The sequence below is a fragment of the Coptis chinensis genome, chromosome 3 (genome assembly GCF_015680905.1).
Source record: "Coptis chinensis isolate HL-2020 chromosome 3, ASM1568090v1, whole genome shotgun sequence".
NCBI lineage: Eukaryota > Viridiplantae > Streptophyta > Magnoliopsida > Ranunculales > Ranunculaceae > Coptis > Coptis chinensis.
The window spans coordinates 81,794,783-81,806,874 of NC_141458.1; the positions used below are offsets into that span (position 1 = coordinate 81,794,783).

General features: G+C 33.3%; 1 pseudogene across 1 annotated transcript; it reads right to left on the reverse strand.

Moving 5' to 3' along the window:
• Nucleotides 1–639: 639 nt before the first annotated feature.
• On the reverse strand, nt 640–4,947 carry LOC147511094 (pre-mRNA-splicing factor SLU7-like; annotated as a pseudogene). The gene is made up of 7 exons (XR_015216028.1): nt 4,855–4,947; nt 4,000–4,112; nt 3,262–3,681; nt 2,942–3,077; nt 2,566–2,857; nt 1,807–1,988; nt 640–967 (listed from the first exon to the last, which is right to left on the reverse strand). The product of XR_015216028.1 is annotated as a pre-mRNA-splicing factor SLU7-like (transcript).
• Between the last annotated feature and the right edge of the window lie 7,145 nt (nt 4,948–12,092).

Here is a 12,092-nt window from a genome sequence, read left to right on the forward strand (position 1 = left end):
AAGATAGACATATTCATCGAGATAAGTGACAATTACTGTAATTTAGAGTTGTAGAGGTGCACATATATGCACTCAATGAAGTGGTAAGCAATTTCATTCAAGTTTTTTTGCAGGGCCTGAAAAAGAATGTTCGGGGTCTCAAGATTTTCCTTTAAACAAACTAGCAGCATATCGATAGTAAGTCCCTCCCCAAATAGGATGCATCCTCCCTCGCATACAACACTGGAGTTCCCAAGTTGTGACTTAAGAGTGAGTGAATATATTTCAGATTTCCCTTAAAGCCCGTTGTAAAGATATAATCTTCCAACAATCTAAGTTTAGGCAAAATTGGAAAGAGGTTCTAAACATAGTTATAAAATACATCAAACTTAAATATAATTAACATCTTGATGTACTTTATATCCCATAAAATCCCATCTCCAAATAAACTCTATAAAAACTATTAAGAGTAATACCTATATGTTCACATACAATAGGAGTGCTTAACATGTAGTTCCAATTGAAAATGCGATAAAATTGGGGAACAATTATTTATTTTTGTGAAGTGGTGGGCTAAACGAATACAGGTAGTACTTTTTTTTCTTCACAGACTGACCTTGCTATGGCGAATTAGTGTACATGTGAAATCATACTGTCAATGTCCAAAATCCAAATTATTCACATCAAGTCTATGAATGTCTTCTTCGTTGATTGATTAATATCTTGCTTATTAAGCTCTTTAAAGCAAGATATTAAACAATCAAGGAATGACTAGTGCATGGATGTAGTGAAACTGTAAAATGATAGGCCAAGAACACTTGCCTCAAGTCCATTTTACAAACTCGGGAACGAATACTTACCAAGTGAATATTTGCATTCAAAGAGCTTAATAAGTTCATGAATTGCATACCTGATGGAAAATGTGTTCAACTGGATTTTACCCTAAAATACTTTCAATGCTCCATGAACTCTAACGTACATTCCATCTCTAAAGATCAACATACAAACAAAAGAAAAGGCTATTAAGTAATTAAATTATTACTCTAAAAATAAACTGATAAGGAACCCACTTACTGTATTTGTTCCATTTCCTTCGAATCAATGCTCTCATTCAACTTAAATACAAGTAGAAAAAAATATATATAACTATAAACAATTCTTGCTTTCATTTCTTACAATGGGATGGTTTGTGCCTCAACTCGACCATTCCAAGCACAAAATAAGTTAAAGCTTGAATGTGTTTTAAGTTGAGATCAAGAGCTTCTTAAGGTAAAATTTGAGTTTCAAGCAAAAAACACGTACATATATAGCCAACTGTTGACGTAATAAGCATATAATAGGAAAAGGAATAACAACGGACACACAAACCTTCTTAAGTGATTCAGCAAGTTTTTTTCTGGTCAAGAACCACACCATCAGGCACATCGGTTCCTCAAGTAGCAAGATTTTTGTGTTCTACTGGTGTAGGATCCTCGTAAGATTTAAGACATGTTAGGCTACACATTGCAAGTATTTTTTAAAAGCGTCAAAGAAGAAAAACAAAAAAACAATTTTCAATGGAGATTCCTTCAAATTTTATATTCACTATAGTTTAACATCAAAAGACAATATTCAATGTTGGTGAAATTATAAATACAAAAAGAAGGCAATTACCGACCCGAGAAAAAGATTACATCCGGTTCAATTAATAAGCAATTGACCCCACTTGTAAAATCAATTTATCATGGCAAACCCTTTGGTTTTAATTCTTTGATTTTATAATTTTAGCAACTTAAAAGCATGTCTATATTTTACAGAGGCGATCTTTTATAGAAGCTTGAGACTCACCTTGAGTGGCCTCTTTACGAGCAATGTTAGCTTTCATAAGATTTGTAGTCGCTTCGGCAAACCTCAATTCCATTTGCCAAAGGTGGCTGTTCTCGATTATTTGCTTGCGGCATTTGTAACCCCAATCGAGTTAATATAGACATCCTCCTCATACTTACTTCTTGGAAGTCTTTGTCTCCTGCAAATACCATATATATGTGAGAACAGCTACATCTCAAAATCATCAAATTTTAGAAAAAAAACCAAAATACAAGAAATATCAGAGTTGTTACAAATGATAGACCAGTCCTAAAACAGATTGAGGGGGGCATTAATCCATAAAAGGATTTAAAATCACTAAATATAAAGCCAGGATCATAATCTGACTACACATCATATTTAAGGCAAGCAGATGCCTAAAGGGACCAAAAAACCTGGAAACCATAGATCACCTAAGTAGACAACTGAGAACTTAAGTTGACCATTTCAACTATTTCATACTGTCCAATGAATGGAACTTGAGAGTTGAGTCCCATCAGACTACATTGACCGCAAAGTGCCAACAGCTCTGCTAGTCTGCAGCTTAAGTGAATAAGTGAACTAAGACAGATATACCCATCCATAGAAGTTTAATTTGCGAAAAAAGATGCCATCCAAATTGAAGCGGGAATGAAAAGTGTTGTTGAAGACTAAAAGGGGTTTCCAAATACTAAGGCTCGACAATGAAACAAGGGAACCAATGAACATATACATGAATAAATGTTAAACAACTTACCTGGTCTTTAATCACTCTACCAGCATGATCATATTCAACTTGTTTCTCACTTTGTCCTAAGAGAAGTTCTTTAGGAATTTTTCTTCTTTCTTTGCATTTCCATACTTCTCCATAATTATATCTTTTGTTTTAGACTTTAATTTCTCCTTGATAACCTTATAATTTTTATCTGTGATTCGGCTGAGAAGGAGCTACCTGCATATGAACATCTTGCCCTTTTTCATATAGTTCCCAAGCATGAACATTAAGCTGCTTGAACTCCATTGCTTGACCACTTGTTATATACTGATTATCACCCTGAAGAACAAAACTCAAATTGATTAACACCATGAGTAAGGTGTGTATATTAATGAATCAGAAGTGTCAAGTTTAAACACTCACTCCGTAAAACTTCTCATTTAGATCACTGTCCGAAAGAGGAACTTCACGCATAGACCATGTTTTGGGATCGTAATGGGCAAAATTGATGTTAAGATTCAAAAGGTATTTTGTTGTATCCTCACGAATTCGCAAGTTCCTGAAATCAATAACTTCAGTTAAAGGTTCGAGATGCATAAACTACAAAAACTGCTACTCAAGATGCAGGAAAACTAGTCAACTACATAAATTAGTGTATGGCTGTGTGTGTGAGAAAGTGGGGGAGACTATCTGAAGACAGACCATTCTCCTAGACATAGTTTAGAAATAAGCAAAACACTTACCTTACGGTTCTGTGGCCGCCACCTCGATTAGAATGCGCACGCTTTTCAACCTTTGCAAAGTCCATTTGTTTGCTCTCGACCACCTTTGCTTCATCTACCTTCAATGAATCTTCATCATCCTCCTCCTCCTCCTCACTAACCTCAACTTGTTCACTAGGATTACTGTTTTTCTCCTCTAACTTTTTCCGCTGCTGCTCTTTCAAGTATTTCCTCCTGGCCTCATCCCTTGCTTTGTATCTTTCAATGACACGAGCAAATGTTGTCGTGTCATACCCATTCCAACGATCCCGCTTGCCAACATAATCAAGCTCAAAAGTCTCGATCTTTTCATCAGGTGCTATGTACATATTCGTCCATTTTGCTCCTTTTTTCTAAGGCCTATCCATGCATGCCTTTGCATCATGTGTGATTGCACCACAACTGTGACAAGATAAGATGATTCATTCAATCAATATGCACCATATTTTTTAATTTAGACAGTACTTGATAAGTACATAAACAGTATACATGAAACGGGCTTATGGTCTCATCAATTATAAATTAAAGCCTTCCATACAAGATTTTGACAACTCATTTTTATATTTTGAAGGCAAAAAAGAAAGTGAACCTATTTTTCCATTTGATAAATTTCATAGTCTAAACTATGTCAACTCCACCTAATGATGGAATATAAAACCTCCAAATTCTAAGGTAGAATATTGACATTTACTTATTAAACCAAAAATAAAATATACTTACTTCTCACAAGCACCCTTCCTATACTTTTCCGCCTTATGAACTTTTGCACCTCTATCATACCAAGCTTTAGTGTAATTTGGATCAGACTTCCATTTCCTTTGATGTTTCAAACTCTAACATAACAGAACACAAAGAAAAGTTTTAATACATACATAAATAACAACGCAAATGCACAAGAAGAAGAAAAAAAATATAAATATCTCATAGGTATTAGTTGTTTCCAGGTAATACCTATGAGACTTACAAGCTAGCTTTCAACCATTCCAGCACAAACGAAAGATAAAACAATGAAAATTGTAATAAAAATCGGTGCTTGAAATAAAAATTTGATGTTCTGAACACCATTTGAAATATATGCCTTCACAAATTTCTGAAAACCATTTTAAGTTCATAAGATTCATGTAAAATCTATTGAGATGAGAGAAGGAGAAAGAGAAGAAAAAAAAAATAGTAGGTGGATTAGTTTAATAGGTATACAGTTACCTGTTAAGGCTTGCAAAACAAATTTCAAATCAGCCCAAATATCCTCTTCAAATCTGCATGCCAACAACACAATTAGAGAAAAAGAACATAGAATAAAAGAAAGCCATCAAAATCCTTACTTTTTTTTAAAAAAATTAAACAATTGTCTAAAGATGGAACTTACAAAGTAAGGTGAAAAGGTAAGTGGCGGTATGGAAGGAGAAAAAGTAACTGGCGGTGGGGGAGAAGCTAAGTGGGGGAAGGAGAAAAGGCATGTGGCGGTGGGGGAGAAGCTGTGGGGGAACTTAATTTCTGCGTGTTGGAATTATTTTGTAGCCCTATTCCTATGGTCAAAACGCATGGAACATCCGTCCTGGATCTAAAAATGGGTACCAACGGTTTCTCTTCGTGGCTGCACCCACGGTCAAAGTAAACATTTAAACCGTCGGTAAAAGTATTAAAGTCACGGAATGAAGATAAACCCATTTACTACGGTCAAAATATGTGGGAGAATATGCAAAGGTTTTAGGCCATGGGAAAAAATACCAGGCAACCGTGGGAAAAAGTCCATTTTCTTGTAGTGAAACCTAAAATAATAATTAATGGGAAATCGGAAACTCTATGCAAATGCATTGAACTTAACTCAAAAATTAATTAACAGAAAATCAAAAACCGAATGCAACTGCATTGAACTAACCTCAACAATAATTTGTGGGAAATCGGAAACTAAATGCAAATGCATTGAAATAACCTCAAAGAATAGTTAACGGGAAATCAGAAATCGGATATAATTGTATCGAACTAACCTCAAAGCATAAATAATCAGAAACTAGATGCATATGTACTGAACTAACCTTAAAGAGTTATTAACGGGAAATCGAAAATTGGATCCAAATACAATGAACTAATCTCAAAAACTAATTAACGAAATATTGAAAAATGAATGAAACTGCACTGAACTAACCTAAATGAATAATTAAAAGGAAATTATAAATTTGATGTAATTGCATTGAACTAACCTCAAAAACTAATTATTGGGAAATCGAAAACTTGATGCAAATGCATTGAATGAACCTCAAATAACAATTAACATAAAATCAGAAATTGGATGCAACTGCATTTAACTAACCTCAAAGAATAATTAACGGAAAACCAAAAATTGGATGCAACTGCATTAAACTAAAATTAGATATTAACTAATGGGAAATCAGAAATTAGATGCAAATGCATTGAAATAACCTCAAAAAATACTTAACTAGAAATCGGAAGTAGGATGTAACTGCATCGCACTGACCTCAAAGCATAAATGTCCATTTTTTTAGCCTTCTCACATGAGTAATGAGGAACCTAAAACGAAAATGAGTTTATAAAAATAGACTCTTACATGTATGCAAACTGTATAGAAATTGTAAACTATTGAACTAACCTAGAAAAACAATTAACGGGAAATCAAAAATTGGATGCAAATATATTAAACAAACCTCAAAGAGTAATTAACTAGAGATTGGAACTTGGATGCAAATGCAATGAACTAATCTCAAAGACTAATTAACGAAACATCGAAAACTGGATGCAATTGTACTGAATTAATCTTAATGAATAACTAACGGGAAATCATAAAGTGGATGCAATTGCACTGAACTAACCTCAAATAATAATTAATGGGAAATCAAAAACTTGATTGCAACTGCATTGAACTAACCTCAAAGAATAATTAATGAGAAATTGGAAACTAGATGCAACATACTACATTAAACTAACCTCAAAGAATAATTAATAGAAAATAAGAAACTTGATGCAAATGCATTGAACTAATAACCCTAAAATATATTTGTATTATATGTAGGGGGAATAAATGTCTCGACAAATATAGTTTTGCATTTTAAATAGTGTTTATTATAATTATTTTATTATGATTGGGAATGTCTTGCTATTGAAGTAGCTAGCTTCAATATTATCTTCGCCGCATTGGGCATTCTCACAAAACTTCAATCAAACTTCTATTATTAAACCTAACAATAAAAAGAAGTCGATGAGTTTTATCAAGGTTTGGTACTTCCTTTTTATAGAGAGTGGTACAAGAAATTTAAATGAGTAATTAATATAATTTTTCATATCTCATAGCTATGCATAGTTGCTAATATTTTTTAGAATAATTTAATATAATGGCACCCATTCGTAGAACACGTTTATGTGATAAATCTTTTCAAGTGGGAGTAGTGTATTCTTTGAGGATATGGAAACAATTAATCTGTTTTAGTGACTTGTACACATTAGTACGTAAGCCGAACGGTGATGATTTACCGCTAAATCACCATAAATCTAATAAAACTATTATACAAGCTAGATCGATCATTGAAGATGAAGTATCACACCATTATCATTTTATCTTTTCTTTTTTCTTTTTTAATTAAACCTTGGTGGATCTTTAGCTCAAATGGGTGAGCACTTTGGAGATATCCAAAGGTGATGGTGGTTCGATTCCACCAAGATCCTCTAAAATTTTAATGTTAATCAAACAATGATTGTTCATTTTTACTGTTAAACATGTATTGTTCATAACTAATTTAAGTATGAACACGTATTGTTCATATCTATTTTGGGTATAAACATTTATTGTTCATATCTGCTTTGGGTTCGTGTTTTTTTGTTGGTATGAACACGTATTTTTCATATCTGTTTTGGGTATGAACAATGAATGTTCATATATGTTTTGGGTATGAACAATCAATGTTCATATCTGTTTTTGGTTCATATGTTTTTTAAGTAGGTATGAACAATCAATGTTCATAAATGTTTTAGGTTTGAACATTTATTGTTCATATATGTTTTGGGTATGAACAATCAATGTTCATGTCTGTTTTGGGTATGAACATTTATTGTTCATATATGTTTTGGGTTCATTTTTTTTTGGGTATGAACACGGATTGTTCATACCCAAACAAGGTATGAACAATCAATGTTCATATCTGTTTTGGGTGTGAACATTTATTGTTCATATCTGTTTTGTTCATACCTATTGTTCATAGCTAATGTTCATAATTTGGGGTATGAACAGTTATTGTTCATATCTGTTTTGGGTTCATGTTTTCATAGCCACAATCAATGTTCATAGTTGATGTTCAGCATGGGTAGGTATGAACAATCAATGTTCATACCTATTGTGGGTATGAACAATCAATGTTTATAACTGGATCAATGTTCATACATGGATAGGTATGAACAATGCTTGTTCATAGCTCAAATAGGTATGAATACTCATTGTTCATAGCTACTGTTCATAATTGGGGGTATGAACAATCAATGTTCATTGCTATTGTTCATACATGAATAGGTATGAACAATCATTGTTCATATCTATTGTGGGTATGAACAATCAATATTCATAACTGGGTTGTTTCAGTTGGGTCAGGCCATTTATTTTTTTTTCTTCAGGGGTATACTTGACCTTTCATCTACCCGAGCCATTCTTATTTCGCGTCAAGAGTAAACTTGAACTTTCATCCACCCGATCCTTGTGAGTGATTACAAAAATAATGTGTCCTCTAGAGTTCTTCTTTCTGCCGATTTGTCCTCTAGAGTCACTCCCTCTTTTAATATAGAAAGAACTGAAAAATTCGACCAACTCTTTATTTCGATCTATCCCGCCCATGTTTTCATTAACTCGTGCCTAAAAATTAAAAAAAAAAATTAAAAAAAAAAAAAAAAAAAAAAAAAAAGAAGGAAAATAATTAAGAAAGAGCATGTTTAGGGTTTTATCTCTCTTCCAAATATGAACTAAACCATGGGCGGCTAATCTATTACTGAAATTTCCATTAGATACAAAACTCATTTTCATATCTTCTCCCATTCATCCGTTTTTATCGAAAGTGAACCAAGTAAGCTTCAGTTCAATTCTTTTCCCTTCACCAAATTCATTTAATTTCAGGTAAGCCTTACTGAATTATTTTTGTTTCTTTGGGTGTTTAGTAGAAAAATCGTAATTGAGTTTCTTAGACAAGGATCTTGGATTTACCAGAAAGGACTAGGAAGAAAAAGAGAAAGTAATTGGATTTATTCATTGTGTTGACTTTGTCAAGTTCATGGTACGATAGTCCAAATTCTCTTTTATATGTTTTGTCTTCCAAAGAACACTGAAGGTTGGCATATAGAGCCATTAAGTTCCTTGAATGTTCAATCATATGCTTCAGCATGTGGTGATGTAGACACAGACCCTTTTAACCCTATCAAATGCATCTGCGCTCAATGTTGTAAAGTACTAATAACAAAGCATCAGGTGGTAGCTTGTCATGAATTTGCTGGACGGAGATATAGTTTTTTATGTAGTGGATACTAGATAGGAAAAAGGAAGCTTCTCATGAATTTTCTAGATGGAGATGTAGTTTTCATGTAGTGAATATGAAAGCAAAATCTAATCCTTGCAATATAATGCCTCGGAAAAGAACCGACCTTGAAATGTTGTTGTCAGAACTGGGTTTGCTATCGGATTTTCTATGCCATACCAGTTAGTGTTAGTTACTCAGTTCTAGAAACTTCCCAGTGTATAGCTTATATCATTTGTTTAGGGTTCGTGGACTGCGGATCAGTAGGTATGGCCTTGACAACCTTAGTTAAGCTTCATGCTTGATTTTAATAGTACTTGGTAGGGGTCTGCCTTAATGCATAACTTATTCAAAAAATAAAAATTAAAGAATTAATTTACTCCAAACTCAATAATGTAAAGTGTAAACATAAGATTAATAATTATGGTTACATGAAAGTTTTGACAAAATACGAAAGCAACTTACCAACCCAAAAAGAAAAGAGCAAAACATACTCAGATAACAAGTAAGTTAAACTCCAACGAAGTATATTGTACTCTGAAACAATGGAGAACCCCATGCAGAGCACTGCTACAGCATAGGTTCCACCCAGATGCCGGGTTGATATTTTTGGAGTCAGTTCGCCAGTTCAGTAATGTGGCTCAACCATACAATCTTTAAGGTTGAAAATTCCCATATCATGAGGTCTAATTCCGTACTCTTCTTGCCCAAAGTATCCTTCATAGTGGTCATTGATAATAGTAGAAATAAATAGTTTTACCTACGAATAAGTAACGAGACTCAAACGCAAATAAAACTAAAACTAAACTTGTGTCTCTAAATTGTTTATCAAAGTTTTCTACTCTCGATTCTATCGCAATAGAGTTGGAGTAAAAGATTCGTTCCACTCCTAGTTCTTTAGAATTCGTGTTTCCTAAGATTATTAATCTATCCAAAGTTAATTAGAGTTTGATGGAATTTATACTACAATGCAAATTCAAATACTAAACAAGATACGAATAACTCAACTACGGAATGTTAAATTGATACTAGATAAAGAATTAGGGGGGATTGATTCCACCTTAACTCGACTTAATTAACTAGCGAAGATTCGTCGTAATCCAAATTGCAATGCTTTCGCATAGCAATTGGGTGTTCCTAATCCCTAATTATTCATGGTAATCTCTACCAACTAACAACTAGCATGTGAAGCAATCAAACCCATTCTCATGGTGAACTAATTACTTTCTAGATTGGAATGGAAAATTATGACTATTCTACGCTAACAACAACCAAGCTTTCATCAAGGCTTCCTCAAACCCCTCTAATGGAGGTTTAGCCTAGAGTCATTAAACTATCATTTCCAATTGAATTTAAACAAGACATGATATAAAGATTCTAAATTTGTTTATTTGAATTCAAATGGAAATCTAATCATGCAAGAATTAATTGAAACTAGTAATGACAAATAACTAAATCTATGAATTGAAACTAAATAATTAATGGAAAATGAAACTAGATTATGAAGAACTAACTAACTTTATTGATCTAATGAAGAAATAACAATTGATTCAATAACTAAATTAAAACAAGATAATAAAAACTAATTAATTAATTGAGTCTAAAATCTAGATCTAAAACTCTATGCTCTAATGGCTATCCAAAAAAACTACTTTTTTAAGAGTTAAGTCTTGTGTGTTGAAATGGAGGAGACAAGATCCACATTTTCGTGTATGGGCTGAGGAGCCAAGTTTTGGGTCCGAAAATCGATCCCAAAACCCAATTTCTTCAGTCCATAGAGGCCTTTTCAGCTAGATTTTGCTTCAACAGACTTTTCGTCCACTTCTGCTCCTCTGATTGGGTCAAGTCTTAGACCATTGGAAAGCTCTTTTCAAGCCGGTTGTTTTGCAATAAGGTAGGCCCAATTCTGAGGTATGAGTCCAAAGATGCAATCTTCGAAAGTTCTACTGATTTTTATGTGTTGTTTCTGCCCGCATTGACTTTGACTTTTCAGCTTTGACCGGGCTTTTAAAGACTTTTTCTCCTTGAATCTTGGCCTTTAATCACAGAACGCCTTAGCAGCCAACCCTTGCTCCTTTATCTCACAAAAGTGGCACATTTCTGCACATAATCAACTCCAATGCCTAAAATACATAAAAGCATGTAATCAGCATTAACTCTTATTTATTACTCCTATAATTGGTCTAAAAGTATGATTGTTAAGGGGTTAAAACTATAGTTTTAGGCTCTTATCAAACCACCCCCAAACAGCATTTTGCTTGTCCTTAATCAAATATGAGAAATTAGAATAAGTGACCAAAAATGGAGTTCTAACTACTCTCATTTCACCGAGTGCGATTGCATTGACCATATGCAACAAGGCCTTAAACCACTAGGAATTCCCTAGTGGATGAGTTATAGCCTCATGAGAGTTTTCCAGTGAAGGTACTCACAAACTTCATCTATACTACAACGACTAAGAAATAAAACTATTGTTTTCTTATTTATGTCTCAATTATCTATATATCTCACTAGCAATGAATCTGAGAATAATCAAATTAGACACCTAAGCTAATATATGCATAATAATCAATCATCTCTGAATAAACATATATACAATGAGTAATACTATGAAATGCACTAGCAGGTCCGTTTATGAAAACTCGGAATAGCGTCCTTAAGTAGGTCCTCATATAAATGTCAAGACAAAAACCACTCTGATTTTTCCGCTCAAGTTTCGCTACTCCAGTGTCCAGTGGGCACACTTTACCTTACAATCTCAATGACACACAAGGAAGCCGGAGTCGATCAAACACATCTGCCACTTACTATCACACTAACCTATTCCTAATTGAACTAGAAGTCTTTATTAGGTGTTGCGGGTATTAGGAGATGGTTTAAGAAGAAAGAAAATAGATATTCAAAACGAGCAAGTCTGAGATAATAGAGTCTTCATATTATGTAACTAGAGAAAACCTTATTCTTTACTTTTGCTTCTACATTTTGTTTCCATCCTTAGCCATTTTTTTTTCTTTTTCTTTGGCTTTTGACTCCTTTGATTCTATTTTTTTGGAGTTCTAACTCTTTATTTTCTTTATTTATTTATTTTTATTTTTTTTATTTGGATGGAAACTTTCTTTTCTTATCTGAAGCGACTAACAAATTCTTGATTTCAAAGGTCTTTCTCTTTTCTATTCTTCGTCTCTATTCTCAAACTCATTCAAAGAATGGGTAGGCTGATATATATATATATATATATATATATATATATATATATATATATATATATATATATATATATATATATATACGGTTTGTCTAGGGTGCCAC